Raw genomic sequence first — 15,355 nt, 5'->3', positions numbered from 1 at the left:
GTTTGTACACAATCGAACATCATCCTAACATTAGTCAGAGAGCTGCTGGAAATGATTGAGTTTGTTTTTCTGTCTCTTTAGCTGCTAAATAATCGACATTAAGTGAGATGAGGGAAGGATTCTGAATGTAGTCTGGAAGTCCAAACTATGATGACTATCAAATGTGTTCAGGGATGGTGAAGGAAGATTTGCGCAGACGTCTGTCACACACACACACACACACACACACCTGAGTCTCTTACAGGTCAAGTCTTTCAGCCACAGCGGTCTGATTCAGTAGGACACACAGCCACCTTTCGGTGACCTTTGACCCTTGTCAGCTTGAGAACAGAACAACACTGTGACGTGCTGGTATTGTACTGCTGCACCGCACATGATTCAGTTTAACAAAACAAAGCAAAGTCATAATAATCAGCTTTTCTATCAGTGACTATCAGGATTTTCCCACGATTCTCAATAGTTTTTATGTCCAAAATAGTTTCTGGTCCCAAAATACTCATTCATTTTCATCTGAAATCTGCATATTTTGTCACTAACTACTGGGTTTTACTTATTTGATGAGAAGCTTTTTGTTTTAAATCAAGTCTAATTTAGTATGATCACTAACTTTTTAGTGTCTTTTAATTAGTACAGAGAATATCTCAATCCTCGTCTTGAATATGCTTCCTGCACTACCTGACTAAAGTCTTGTCTTGGATCTCAGTTATAAGAGCAACACATAATAACTGGTCTTCTAGTTGACCGTGTGTAAAAGTGTCAGAAGGTGGATTTCTCTGCTGAATCATCTGTTGATCTGCATCCCGATCATCACCAATACTGCAGAAGACCTACTGGAACCAGCATGGACCAAGATTCTCAGAGAAATCTGTCAAGATTGGTGAAGGAGAAATCATGGTTTGGGGTTCAGTCAGTATGGAGAGATCTGCAGAGTGGATGATCAACATCAACAGCCATTTGTGCTGCCCATTACATTACAAACCACAGGAGAGGGACAATTCTCCAGCAGGATAGCGCTCCTGCTCATACTTCAGCCTCCACATCAAAGCTCCTGAAAGCAGAGAGTGTTCCAGGATTGGCCAGCCCAGTCACCAGACATGAACATTATTGAGCATGTCTGGGGTAAGATGAAGGAAGAAACATTGAAGATGAACACAAAGAGTCTTGATGAGCTCTGGGAGTCCTGTTGAACGCTTTCTTCTTCATTCCAGATGACTTTATTAATCAGTGGTTTGAGTCGTGTCAGAGATGTATGGATGCAGTCCTCCAAGCTCATGATGGAGTCAGACACAATATTCATTCTGTCTCCACTGCAGCATGTCGCAGTCGTAGCTGGATGGTTGCTTGAGTGATCTGGGTTGTTACTAGGCGGTTGCTAGATTGTTTCTGGGTTATTGCTAGGTTGTTGCTTGGGTGTTCTGGGTTGTTGCTAAGTGGTTGCTTGGGTGTTCTGGGATGTTGCTAAGTGGTTGCTAGGGTGATCTGTGGTGTTGCTATGGGGTTGCTTGGGTGTGCTGGGTTGTTGCTAGGTGATTGCTTGGGTGTTCTTGGCTGTGGCTGGGTGGTTGCTAGAGTATTTTTGAGTTGTTGCTAAGTGGTTGCTAGGGTGTTCTGGCTTGTTGCTAAGTGGTTGCTAGGGTGATCTGTGGTGTTGCTAGGGGGTTGCTTGGGTGTTCTGGGTTGTTGCTAGGTGATTGCTTGGGTGTTCTTATCTGTGGCTGGGTGGTTGCTAGAGTATTTTTGAGTTGTTGCTAAGTGGTTGCTAGGGTGTTCTGGCTTGTTGCTAGGTTATTGCTTGGGTGTTCTTGGCTGTGGCTGGGTGGTTGCTAGAGTATTTCTGAGTTGTTGCTAAGTGGTTGCTAGGGTGTTCTGGCTTGTTGCTAAGTGGTTGCTAGGGTGATCTGTGGTGTTGCTAGGGGGTTGCTTGGGTGTTCTGGGTTGTTGCTAGGTGATTGCTTGGGTGTTCTTAGCTGTGGCTGGGTGGTTGCTAGAGTATTTCTGAGTTGTTGCTAAGTGGTTGCTAGGGTATTCTGAGATGTTGCTGGATGGTTGCTAGAGTGTTTCTGGTTTCTTGCTAGGTGGTTAATATGGTGATTTTGGTTGTTGCTAGGTGGTTTCTTCTTGTGTTGAGTTTTTGGTGGTTACTTGGGTGTTCCTGGTTGTTGCTAGGTGATTGATGGGTTGTTCCGGGCTGTGCCTTTGTGGTTGCTAGAGTATTACTAGATGGTTGCTTGGGTGTTTTTGGGCGGTTGTGAAGTGGTTACTAGGATGTTCATGGTTGTTGCCAAGGTGGTTACTTGAATGTTTTGGGATGGTTGCTAGGGTGGTCTGGGTTGTTGCTAGGTGATTGCTTGGGCATTCCTGCTTGTTCCTAGGTTATTGGTTGGGTGTCCTGGGCTGTGCCTAGGTGGTTGCCAGAGTATTTCTGAGTTGTTAGGGTTAGTGGTTGCTAGGTTAATCTGGATTATTGTTAGGTGGTTGCTAGGGTGTTTTGGATCGTTGCTAGGTTGTTGCTTGGGTGTTCTAAGCTGTGGTGGTTGCTAGAGTATTTCTGGGTTGTTGCTAAGCGGTTGCTTGGGTGATCAGGGTTATTGCCAGGTGGTAGCTGAAGAGTTACTGGGTTGTTGCTAAGTGGTTAATAGGGTGATCATGGTTGTTGCTAGGTAATTGCTTTGGTGTTCTAGGTGTTCTAAGTTGTTATCAAGTGGTTGCTAGAGAGGTCTGGGTTATTGCCATGGGGTTGCTTGTTTTTGGGTGGTTTCAAAGTGGTTTCTAGAGTGTTCCTGGTTGTTGCTTGCTGATTGCTTGGGAGTTCTAGGTTGTGGCTTTGTGTTTGCTGGAGTCATCTGGGATGTTGCTAGATTGTTTCTGGCTTGTTGCTGGGTGATTGCTTGGGTGTTCTAGGTTTTAGCTATGTGGTTGCTGGAGTATTTTTAGGTTGTTGCTGGGGTCATCTGGGTTATTGCTAGATGGTTGCTTGAGTGTTTTGGGTTGTTGCTAAGTGGTTGCTAGGGTGATCTGTGTTGTTGCTATGTGGTTGCTTGGATGTTCTGGATTATTGCCAGGTGATTGCTCGGGTGTTCTAGGCTGTGGCTGGGTGGTTGCTGGAGTATTTTAAAGTTGTTCCTAAGTGGTTGCTAGGGTGTTTTGGATTGTTGCTAGGTGATTGCTTGGGTGTTCTGGATTGCTTGCTGCATAACATAGCAATAATTCTTGCCTGCAGCACAGACGCTGTGGGGTCTTTCTGTTAACACAATCATTTCCTCTGTATGAAGAGGGAATCCCAGAGTTGTTTCTGAAGACTCGTTTGATATTTTATTTTCTGTTCTTCTCACCCCTCAGCAAATCAGGAACAGCATTTTTGCATACACACACACACACCTGAGAGCGTCTGACCCGAGGAAACTTCCTGAGTCGTGAAAACTTGAGAAAGGGAGGCAGAAATTCAGCGAGACACTGATGTATTGAGCAGGTGATGTGTGCTGACTGGCAGGTGCTCTGGACCCCCGCAGGCCCTCGCTTCAGTCTGAGGAGCCTCCACACGTCGTATGATTGTTTCTCAGGGTCTTTTAGAAGTTTCCGGAGGGGGTAAAGTATTGATTGTGAAGGTTTTTTTTCTGTGACAGTTACATAAATGAAAACACAAAGAGAACCAGAGGGAGTCGAACCTGTTGTTGGCTGATGGGAAGCAGAAAGAGAATTTATCAAAGCGAAAGAGTCCCTGATTAGAGACGAGTAGCAGAGCCGTCACACACAATGCTGTCAGTTCAGACAGTCACTAAGGCCATTTTAGGATTCACGGATTTAAAATAAATCCTGAATTCAGAGAGATACGATCAATGAGTATTAATTCATACAACATTTGAATGTTCTCGCTGTGTTGGTATGGGTTTCTTCCGGATGCTCCGGTTCCCCCCACAGTCCAAACACATGCACTAATAATAATAATAATAATTCATTTTATTGGTAAATGGCGCCTTTCTAGACACTCAAGGTCGCCTTACAATAAGCATCAGCAGACATGCTAAACAAATAAACATTACTAAAAACAATCATTGACCACACAAGTTAAAACCCAACAGCGAATATAAAAGAACATAATAAAAACATGATAAAAAAAACAAAAAGCCTGCTTAAAAAGATGGGTCTTTAGACGTGATTTAAAAGTGTGAAGACTATCACTGCTCCTAAGATCTAGTGGAAGTGAGTTCCATAGCCGAGGAGCCATAGAGCTAAATGATCTGTCTCCCATTGTGCTCAATCGAGTGAGAGGTGGTACCAGGGTGAAGTTGTTGGCTGATCTAACGGTACGAGAAGGGGTGTAGATATGGAGAAGTTCAGTGAGATATTGAGGAGCGAGACTATGAAGAGGCATTTTTCAAGGCACTTGAAAATACAGAGAAATTGGGTAAACTAAAATTGACCGTAGTGTATGTGTGTGAATGAGTGTGTATGGATGTTTCCCAGTGATGGGTTGCAGCTGGAAGAGCATCCGCTGTGTCAAACGAATGAATGATTAAATAAATAATTGGGAAATGCTCTTAGGGTGATAGTTCACAAAGAAATGAAAAATCATTTACTCATGATTGACTTGCTGCAAACCAGTTTTCTTTTCGTTTGTTTCTTGTTTTGTTTTGAGGACTCAAATAAGGATATTTTGAAAAATGTCAGAAACCTGTAACCATTGACTTCCATAGTAGAAAAAACAAATACTATGGAAGTCAATCGGCACAGGTTTCCATCATTCTTTAAATTATCTGCATTATTATTTGCATTCATCAAAACAAATCTCGAACTGGTCAAGAGTGATAATCTTGCTCAAGAATGCTCAAGATTGATACTAAGCCGAAGGACAATGATTGAGTGAAGATTCTTTGATATGTAATCCAATCTAAATTAATTTATTCATTCATTTTTCTTTGGCTTAGTGGCTTTATTAATTAGGGGTCGCCACAGTGGAGTGAACCGTCAACTGTTCCAGCATATGTTATTATGCAGCGGATGCCCTTCTAGCTGCAACTGCAGCCAATTTAGTTAATCAATTCCCCTATAGCGCATGTGTTTGGACTGTGGGGGAAACAGCAGCAAAGCCACGCCAACTCAGGGAGAACATGCAAACTCCACACAGAAACGCCATCTGACCCAGCCGCGACTCAAAATAGCGACCTCTGTCAAGTTTGATTAATAAGGAAATTAATTTCTTAATTAAAATGTACTGAGCTCCAAAAGTTTGAATATTAATGTACTTTCAAAAGTTATTAAAAAATTCTGAAAAACAATATTGACACACGTCATGTAAAAAATGTATATAGTTGAGAGCTAAATTACTCGCCTTCCTGTGAAATATTTCCCAAATGATGTTGAACAGATTAATTTTTTACTGTATTTACTATAATATTTTTTCTTCTGGAGAAGAAAAAATATTGTTTTATTTCAGCTAGAATAAAACAGTTTTTAATGGTTTTAACACCAATTTAAGGTCAAAATTATTAGCGCCCTTAAGTAATATTACTTTCGGATTGTCTCCAGAACAAACCACTGTTATACAATGACTTGCCTAATTACCCTAACTTTACCCTAATTACCCTAATTAAGCAGTTAAATGTCACTTTAAGCTGTATACTAGTGTCTTGAAGAATATCTAGTCTAATATTATGTGCTGTCATCATGACAAAGAGAAAATAAATCAGTTATTAGACATGCGTTATTAACACTGTTATAATTAAAAATGTGTTGAAAAATCTGCTCTGTTAAACAGAAATTGGGGGGGAAATATAAAGGAATTCAAATTTAACGTAAGAGTGAATAATTCTGACTTCATTAGTATTCAGCTTGTGTTTAATACGGCCTCTAGAGCTCCTCATAGAGTTATTTCTTGCCCTCGCCAGATTTTAGCAAACCTTTGTCTCATCATCAGTGATATTATCCTGAAGGAAAATGGGAAACTCTCTCTTCATGGAGCGCTGATTCAGGGATGTGTTCAGAGGATCTGCAATCTGGACTCCATCCACTTGGCAACGTGATGCTTCAGATTGTTTGCTAGTCACAATTCAAAGTGGGGATCATTCCCAATGCCGACAGCTAATCTAACCGCGGCTCCGTTTGCTTTGTTCCTCTGCAGATGGTAATGAAATCAATGGCGGTGATTGAGGATTTGATTTCACACTCACTGAGGAAAAGATGCAGCATTTCTGAATGATCCATGTGTGTGTGTGTGTCAAACAGCACGTGTGTTCAGACTGACAAGGGTCACAGGTGTCCACACTAACAATAATGAAAATCTGTCATCATTTACTCGTCCTCCATTTCCAAATGCAGCAAAATAGATGCGTTTCTTGCTTTTGTCTTGATTCTAAACCAAATATCTGAAGATTCTTGAATCAAAAGCATTTTGTAGACAAGTAAATAAAAGAGTTTTTCCTTTAAAAAGCTAAATCAGCCAATGGGGGAAGTAATATAATGTTAAAGTGAAAACCAGATTAATTGGCTTACCCTTTTGGGATCTGAAATGTAGTTTTCTGATGGTAAAGCCCTTCATCCTTTCACCCATCCATCATCACTGTACTTCAGTATTATTATTCTTCTGTTATTATTCCCTCCAGAACTGTCTTGAGCATCTTTTCACAGCCCAATTATTAGAGGAGAACAAACATCACAGTGGCCAATCCCAACACACCCAACTACCCCAGCAGGCACAGCACATCAACAGGACGTCAGATTGACATTGCACCCCGACATCATTGGACAGTGCATTCTGTTTGGAAATGAAAATCGAGTTTACATCAGAACCCAACATCCTTCAGATGTTAGTGTTAGACAGATGTTGCATTTTGGTTATTTTCCAACGCAGCTTAAAACAACAAATATCAACGTCTAATGATGTTACAGCTTGATGTTGTGTGGGCAATACCACTATAATGTCTATCAGATGGGTTTGGTTGCCATACCTGATGAATAAATGCCAATATTTGACATCAATATGACGCTGGTTTAAGATGTTGGCTCGACGATGGATTTCAGTCACTTTCTAACAACCTAAAATCAACCAAATATCAATTGACGTCAATATTGGACATGAAAATAATGTTACTTTTAGATGCTGTCGACATCAATCTAACCTAATATTAACGTCTTATGATGCTGTGTGTCTGCTGGGACATTTCTCTGATCAATATCTCTTCAAGTTTATCAGGAAGTGACCATGTTGTTCTCTTTGGATGGAAACGCTGCTTTATTAGAAAATATTTTATGCGATGTTCGAGTTTTGCACATAAATTTAATTCACATCTGTGTATGGACATGGAGCTAGTGTGAGAAACGGTGCAAATATAAAGGAACATTTTACACTCTGGAGCACAGGTGTCCAACTCCGCTCCTGAAGGGCCGCAGCTCCGCTCAGTTTAGCATTAACCCTAATTAAACACACCTGATCAAACTAATTGAGTCCTTCAGGTTTGTTTGAAACCTACAGGTAAGTGTGTTTAATTAGGGTTGGTTCTAAACTGTGGAACTAAGGCAAGTCATTTCACTCGGCGGCCATCTCTGAAACACCTCTCGCATGCTTGGGCATTCTGTCTAAATGGGGAACATCAAATTCTCCAAAACTGCTTTCCAAGCTTACAATTTAATGTCATTTTAGGAATCACCAATCATTTTAAACAACAGCTGTCTTATTAGTTTCATTTCTAAACGTCCAAGCCTCACACAATCTGCAGAAACTCATGTCTGGTCCAAGCCTCTCCCTCGGAGTATCATCAGTCTATAGTGATCGATGATTGCCTCCTTTATCAGAAGGCAGGCTTTATTCACCATATGGCGATTGATGATTGGCTCCTGTACTAGTAGGCGGGGCTTAAATCACCATATCCGCTTGTTAAGTGTGACGTCACGCGGAGCGGCTTCCGGGTCCAAGCGCTCTATTCAACTGAATGGGGAGACTCATGAAATTGTAATAATAAACATTTACAAAGCGATTTAATACTTTCAAAAGTCATGATCGCAATATATATGTCCATGCCTAATATCCGATGGCCAGAAAGTGATTCATTGTTTTATAAATTGTTAAAATTTTGGTATTTATTATGCAGCAAGCCCAGAGATTGTTGTGTACACTATAACTTTATGTAAAGTTAACTTTAATGTGTGATAGGAATAAAACATGATCATAAACGAATGATTTCTCCACTCAAATGAATGGCGGCTTGGACCCGGAAACAGTATTACATACGTCACAAACACGTCACCACTTAACAAGCGAATTGACCGTTACACTTTTCCCCATTCAAATGATACAAATAACACGTCTTGTGTATATATAGTCTTTGGTTTGACACCTGTGATCTGGAGGATTGATACATTGTAGCATTGTACCGCTCAACTGACAAAATTCAAATGTTTCAATGTGGTTTGGAATGACACACATGAGTGATACACATCGATGTCGTTCTCTAAAAGCATTCCAAACCACATTGAAACATTTGAAATTTGTCAGTTGAGCGGTACAATGCTACATGTATCAATCCTCCAGACTGTAGAATGCTGAATGGGTCTGTTATTAAAGCCGGCGGTTTGTGTTTTCCACAGCACTGTTTGAACCCACCTCACTGTCTGTTTTTCTTCTCGTTATAAAGCATGATATCTACTTCTGCATTTATTTTGGTGTTCCTGACATGGTCGTGTGATGTTCACCAGATGTTTTTTTCATTGTTCTGATCCAGCAGAAGCACTTGTATTGAGTCTGAGAAACACATGAGCACCTTTAGTTTTCAGGACATGAATGAAGACACCGTTCTACAAGCTGAAACAGACGGATTGATCTGAGATTGTGGATCTGTGGATGGGTTTTTCTTTCTTTTGTGTTGATTTGAGATGAGTGTAAACTCGAGGAAACAGCAATAAGTGTGTGTAGCTGTGATGATGATGATGATGATGATGATGATCCTTGTGTGCTTCAGGACACCAATCAAACCTGGAGGAAGAGAAGCACAGATTATTAAGAAAAGCTCTAATAAAAATATTGACTATTAGGCTGCGTCGCTGTTCTGATTTAATGTTGATTTGCATGCTGACTTGAAAGATGTGTGTGTGTGTGTGAATGTGTGTTTATTTTCACCATACACTGTAAAATAACCCAGGCTCATTGCAGATACGATCTCAGGTCTACAGTTCTGGGGACAGCGAAATTCATAATCGGAGGTACGTCTGCTCGCAGTTTTTGTTTTTGCAAATCCACCACTGATGTGTACGCTTTTTCATCTCCAGCATCCTGATCTCGCGAAAATCCAGCAGAGGGCGCAATATACACTTCAGCCGACCAGGCCAGCTTGCTGTTGACTGACCCACCCATCGCCATCCCTAAACCCAACCAATAGTGTTTTCAAAAGTGGCGCTAGTGCGAAAGGTAGCAGAAGCTGTCGGTGATGTCATCCTGCCTCATAGTGTTCATATTAAGTAAGTAAAGGTTTATTTATATAGAATCTTTCACAGACATGTGATTTACAATAAAAGAAAACTGGAAAGCAGGTGAAAGAACACATATCAATAAAGGAAAACATCGCAACAAGTTAAAAACCCAAGTGTAGAAACAGAAGCTCACTGTACTGTTGAATAAAAGCTTGACCACATTGCTTTTTCAAAAGATCAGCTGATGCCAGTTTTCATTGCTAGAGGGAGAGACCTCCAGAGCCTTGAGGCCACAGCACAGAAGGCACCATCACCTTTAGTCTTAAGTGTTCTGGGAATGGCTTAAAGGTCTCTGGCAGAAGACCTCAGAGACGAGCCACTGAAGTGACTATGTAAAAGATCTTGAAGCGGTGCTTGGCCATGCAGAGCTCTATATGTAATTACCAGAGTCCTAAAATTGACTCTAAAACTAATAAGAAGACTGTGAAGTGCCTTAAGGCCCATGTGGAAAATGATCAAATTGGCCCAAATAATGGAGGACAAATGTGGGCCACAGTTGGCAAAAATCTGGCTTAGTCATAATCTGGGTCTAAACCTAAAGTTCACGTCAAAGTCACTTAAATCCCCTTTCTTCCCCATTCTGATGCTCAGATTGAACTGCATCAGATCATCTTGACCATGTCTACATGCCTAAATGCATTGAGCTGCTGCCATGTGATTGGCTAATTAGAAATTTGCATTAAGGAGCAGTTGGACAGGTGTACCTAATAAACTGGCCCAGCCGGGACTCGAACCAGTGACCTTCTTGCTGTGAGGCAATCATGTTACCCACTGCACCACCGACTGTGACGCCATAATAATAATAATAATTAAATAAAGATACAAATAATAGATCAGAATAAACCATATTAACAATCAACATTATGGATGAAACAGTAATAATGAATAATAAATAATCAGTATATTTACAATGATTTATTTATAATAATCTAGATGTCTCTCTCTCTCTCTCTCTCTCTCGGCCTGATAAACTGTGGCTAATTAGTCGTGGAAGTGACTGTTGTGCTATCGATGTGTTTGTGTTGTTGTTCAGTCAGAAAGTGGTTTTGCGAGGTCACTGACCCAGAAAGAGCGCCTCTGCTGCTCCTGTGGCCGTGTGAATGACGTCTGCTGGATAACGCTGATCCGCTTCTCCAGGTCAAACACTCAAGTAATTAATCCCTTTTGCTCTTCACGTTCTCCTTTTCATTTCTCCATCTCCACAGCCGCAGACTCTTGGGCAGAAATAAAGCTCTATGTGAATTAAAGTGTTTTCTGGTGGCATTTGAAGGTCTGCGGGGATTATGCTGGATTCTGGCCATGCAGAGAACAGAAGTGTGCCAGAAAGAGTCAAACACAACTAATCTGAACCCAAAAAACTGAGATCCAGTCTGTTTAAAGGCCTGTAAATCAGCACAATATTTATTTATTTTAATACATTTATTTATTCATAAATTTTTTTTTTATACATTTATTTTTTTATACATTAAATTATTTTTTTTACATTTATTTAATTGTTTATACATTTATTTATTCATTTTTTTAAATTTTTCATTTATACATTTGTTTATACATTTATTTATTTAAACATTTATTTATTTATATAATTATTTATTTTTACACATTTAATTAATTATTTTTTACATTTGTTTATTTGTTTATACATTTATTTATTTAAACATTTATTTATTTATACAATTATTTATTTTTGTACATTTATTTATTCTTTTATACATTAATAATTTACACATTTATTTGCTTATTTTTTACATTTATTTATTTTTTATACATTTATTTACTTATACTAAAATAGTAAAATAATATTTATTTTTATTTATTTTTTATACATTTATATTTTTACATGTATTTGTTGATACATTTATTTATTTTTCAAACATATATTTATATTTTTACATTTATGTATTTATATATTTATTAATACATTTATATGTTTATTCATTTGTACATTTATCTATTTATTTATACATTTATTTATTTTTTATACATTTATTTATTTTTTATACATTTATTTACTTATACTAAAATAGTAAAATAATATTTATTTTTATTTATTTTTTATACATTTATATTTTTTACATGTATTTGTTTATACATTTATTTATTTTTCAAACATATATTTATATTTATTTATTGTAATATTTCTACATTTTTTTTTACATTAATTTATTTATTTTTCATACGTTACAGGTACAACTTTGTGTGATTTTATATATATATATATATATATATATATATATATATATATATATATATATATATATATATATATATATATATATATATATATAAAATAACTTTTTTTATGGATTATTTCACAGGATATAAAATAAGTATTATTAGTTGTACTAAGTAGTATATTAAGAACATTCCGTAAGCTTTAGATGCTTAAATATTATTTTACTGTTTTAATCTGCATCCATGAAAGATTTTCACTAATCCTGAGAATCTCAGGCTGAGATACATTTCTGTATGTGAACGCATAATCTGAAATTTATCTGCTTAATTTTTCCCCTTTCTTTCTTTCTTTCTTTCTTTCTTTCTTTCTTTCTTTCTTTCTTTCTTTCTTTCTTGATGCAGTTGAAGTCAGAATTATTAGTCCCTTTGAATTATTTTTTCTTTTTTAAATATTTTTACAGTATGTCTGATAATATTTTTTTCTTCTGGAGAAAGTCTTATTTGTTTTGTTTTGGCAAGAATAAAAGCAGTTTGAATTTTTTAAACAGCATTTTAAGGTCAATATTATTTGCCCCTTTAAGCTATTTTTTTTTTCTATAGTCAAAAGAACAAACAATCATTATACAATATCTTGCCTAATTACCCTAACCTGCCTAGTTACCCTAATTAACCTAGTGAAGCCTTTAAATGTCACTTTAAGCTGTATAGAAGTGTCTTGAAGAATATCTAGTCAAATATTATTTACAGTCATCATAGCAAAGAGAAAATTAAACAGTTATTAGAGATTAGTTATTAAAACTACTATGATTAGAAATGTGTTGAGAAAATCTCTCCATCATTTGCGATCTCCAGCAGTTGAACTTCTTCTTGTACAGAAATGCTGGATTCTCCTGATTTGTTGATAGATGGGGGGCAGATCCATTCCTTGGCAGTTTGGGGGTGCTTCACAGGGCTTTTTCCCCTTAGCAAAGAAACTTTCCAAAGACGTCCGTTTCTTCCTTTTTTTAAAGATTTTTCTAAATAAAAGATCGTTCAGACTCAGATAAATAAAACGGAAATAATAAATGATTTCTTGTGCAGCCCAGTACTAATTGATCCACGGACTGTAACGGTCTGTGTGGCCCAGTGGTTGAGGACCACTATTATACACAGATATATTTTCATTTGGATATTTTCTAATATATTAGCTATGATTTTTTTTATATATGGTCACATATAATCATCATCCTAACTGCTCTTTCTGCCATTTCATGCTGTGCTTTGAGGATTTACGCTTTTTTATTTTTTGGCAAATGCTGAGAATGTGCACTTTGACATTTCCAACCCTCCATAAACTCTCTATTAGATCTTTTATTCGCTTATTTATTTATTTCTTGCTCAGCACCAAATCCTGCCCACAAAAAGCCGGTGACATCTGGCGCCCGGGCATCTGTGCACTGCCAAAATCTGCCCGAGCTCCAGCTTTCAACGGCGGTGTCAGGCTCCGGGCCCCGGACGCACCCAGCGGCTCAAAGCAGGTTGAGGGCCTCTTAACCCACTTCTGCGGATTACACACACACACACACGCAGCGGTTAAAGTCAGGACAGGAGCACTGGATTTTGGCTGTCAAATTCAGCTCCAGTGACCCTCAGAAGGATGATGATGATGATGATGATGATGAACCTCATCGTTCACACCATTGATGATCGTGTGAAATTAAAACAAGTATTTAGATGTCGGTATCAGTATGTTAGCTATAAGGATATCTAGTGTGCTCCAAAACAGTGATAGCATTCACATTTAGAAGATATAATCCTGATATAAACATCCAAAGTTTGCAGTTCGTCTCTTCCGCCTAAGTTGGTTTATGATTTTTCCCACGTCTCCTCATACTTCAGTTTCTCATCAAATCTTCTGACCAATCAAATGCTCTCTAATGTCTGATATGCCCCGCCCCCTTCTTTTCATTGGCTTTTCATTTAATGCGCTTAAGCTCAACCACTCTCACTGGCAAAGCTGTGAGAAAATGAAATGCTATTGGTTGTTTTTTAAGGGGAGGAGCTACTGTTTCAATTGAAATGATATCAAATAAAAAATGCACATTTCCAAGCACTTTACAGGAGCTTAAAAGGGACAGTTCACACAAAAACCAAAGTCTGGATGAAATGAAAATGTGCAATGTTTATTTTGCTAGCTTACGTTGCGATACGTTGTTAATACGCTGGTTTGTTTTGGTAATCTTCAAAGTCAGACCGTTGGATTGTGCATTTGGAGTGACTTTCACTCTGTTGTCGCTGGCTTCCATAGCAACTGCATATTAATATTCTTAACCACGCCCCTCTTACTGTTAGTGTGTTGTGAGGGAATGACACCGAAAAAGCTCCGCCCCCTACTTAATATTCAGTTTCAGTTGGAAGAACATCAACGCACTGAAATAAATGAAGTGTCTTTGCTATTTGCAAATCACCCCATAATTTACTCTCCCTCAAGCCATCCTCTGTGTATCTGACTTTCCTCTATCAGATGAACACAGCCTGAGTACTGTACATATGATTCTGGTTCTTCATGCTGAAAGGTGTTGGATAGTGACTTTTATTTTGAAGCATAAATCAAACTAACCCATACGCCACCAGTGGGTCAACACGAGTGTTATCAAGCGGATCTGTGTTTCTGCAACAGCAATATGTCCCGCTTTCAAAGCATAAACTGTAAACAATGACCTCTATTGTGTGTGTGTGTGTGTGTGTGTGTGTGTGTGTGTGTGTGTGTGTGTGTGTGTGTGTGTGTGTGTGTGTGAGTGCACATTTGTGAGTGAGTGTGTTTTGTGTGTGTGTTTATTTCTGTGTAATTGTTTGCCTCTGTGATTGGGCGTTTGTGTGTTTGCGTGCATGTGTGTGTGTGAGTGTGTGTGTGTGCGCATGTGAAGGGCTTTTCTGAAGCTTGTAATGAAGTCAGTGGTGTGTGTGTGTGTGTGTGTGTGTGTAAGAGGAAGGAGGAGGATTTTAGATGCCTTTCATTCAGTCTTTGAAGATGCTAAATCTACAAAGACTCTGAAGCTTCATTACAGAGACAAAACAACAAACAGCGGCCAGTGTGTGTGTGTGTGTGTGTGTGTGTGTGAGAGAAAGATTGTGTGTTTGTGTGTTAGAGAGAGAGATCTTCCACCATGTTTTGTAGTCAGGGTTTATTTTAACCATTATGTCTATACTGTAAGGGTGACACAGGGGCTCAGTGGTCAGCACTGTGGCCTCACAGCAAGAAGGTCGCTGGTTCGAGCCCCGGCTGGGTCAGTTGGTGTTTCTGTGTGGAGTTTGCATGTTCTCCCCGTGTTGGTGTGGGTTTCCTCTGGGTGCTCCGGTTTCCCCCACAGTCCAAACACATGCGCTATAGGGGAATTGATCAACTAAACTGGCCGTAGTGTATGAGTGTGTGTGTGTGAATGTGTGTATGGGTGTTTCCCAGTACTGGATTGCAGCATAAAAAAGCATCTGCTGCATAAAACATATGCTGGAATAGTTGGCAGTTCATTCTGCTGTGGCGACCTCTGAATTATAAGTGAAATAAAAATGAAGGAATTAGTCCAGAAAACAAGAGAGGAGTGAGGACGTGTGTTTATAGTGCGCTGCATTCATTCTTGCGTGGTTGTGTATCTCTCAGAAAAGGTCATGAAGGGGTCATCATCAGTTCAGCTGAAGCTCATTTCAGTACACACCTCAGTCATCTTCATAAGCGTTCACGACA

Source organism: Danio rerio, chromosome 18 (assembly GCF_049306965.1).
Source record: "Danio rerio strain Tuebingen ecotype United States chromosome 18, GRCz12tu, whole genome shotgun sequence".
NCBI lineage: Eukaryota > Metazoa > Chordata > Actinopteri > Cypriniformes > Danionidae > Danio > Danio rerio.
Note: the sequence above shows the minus strand (reverse complement) of the source record.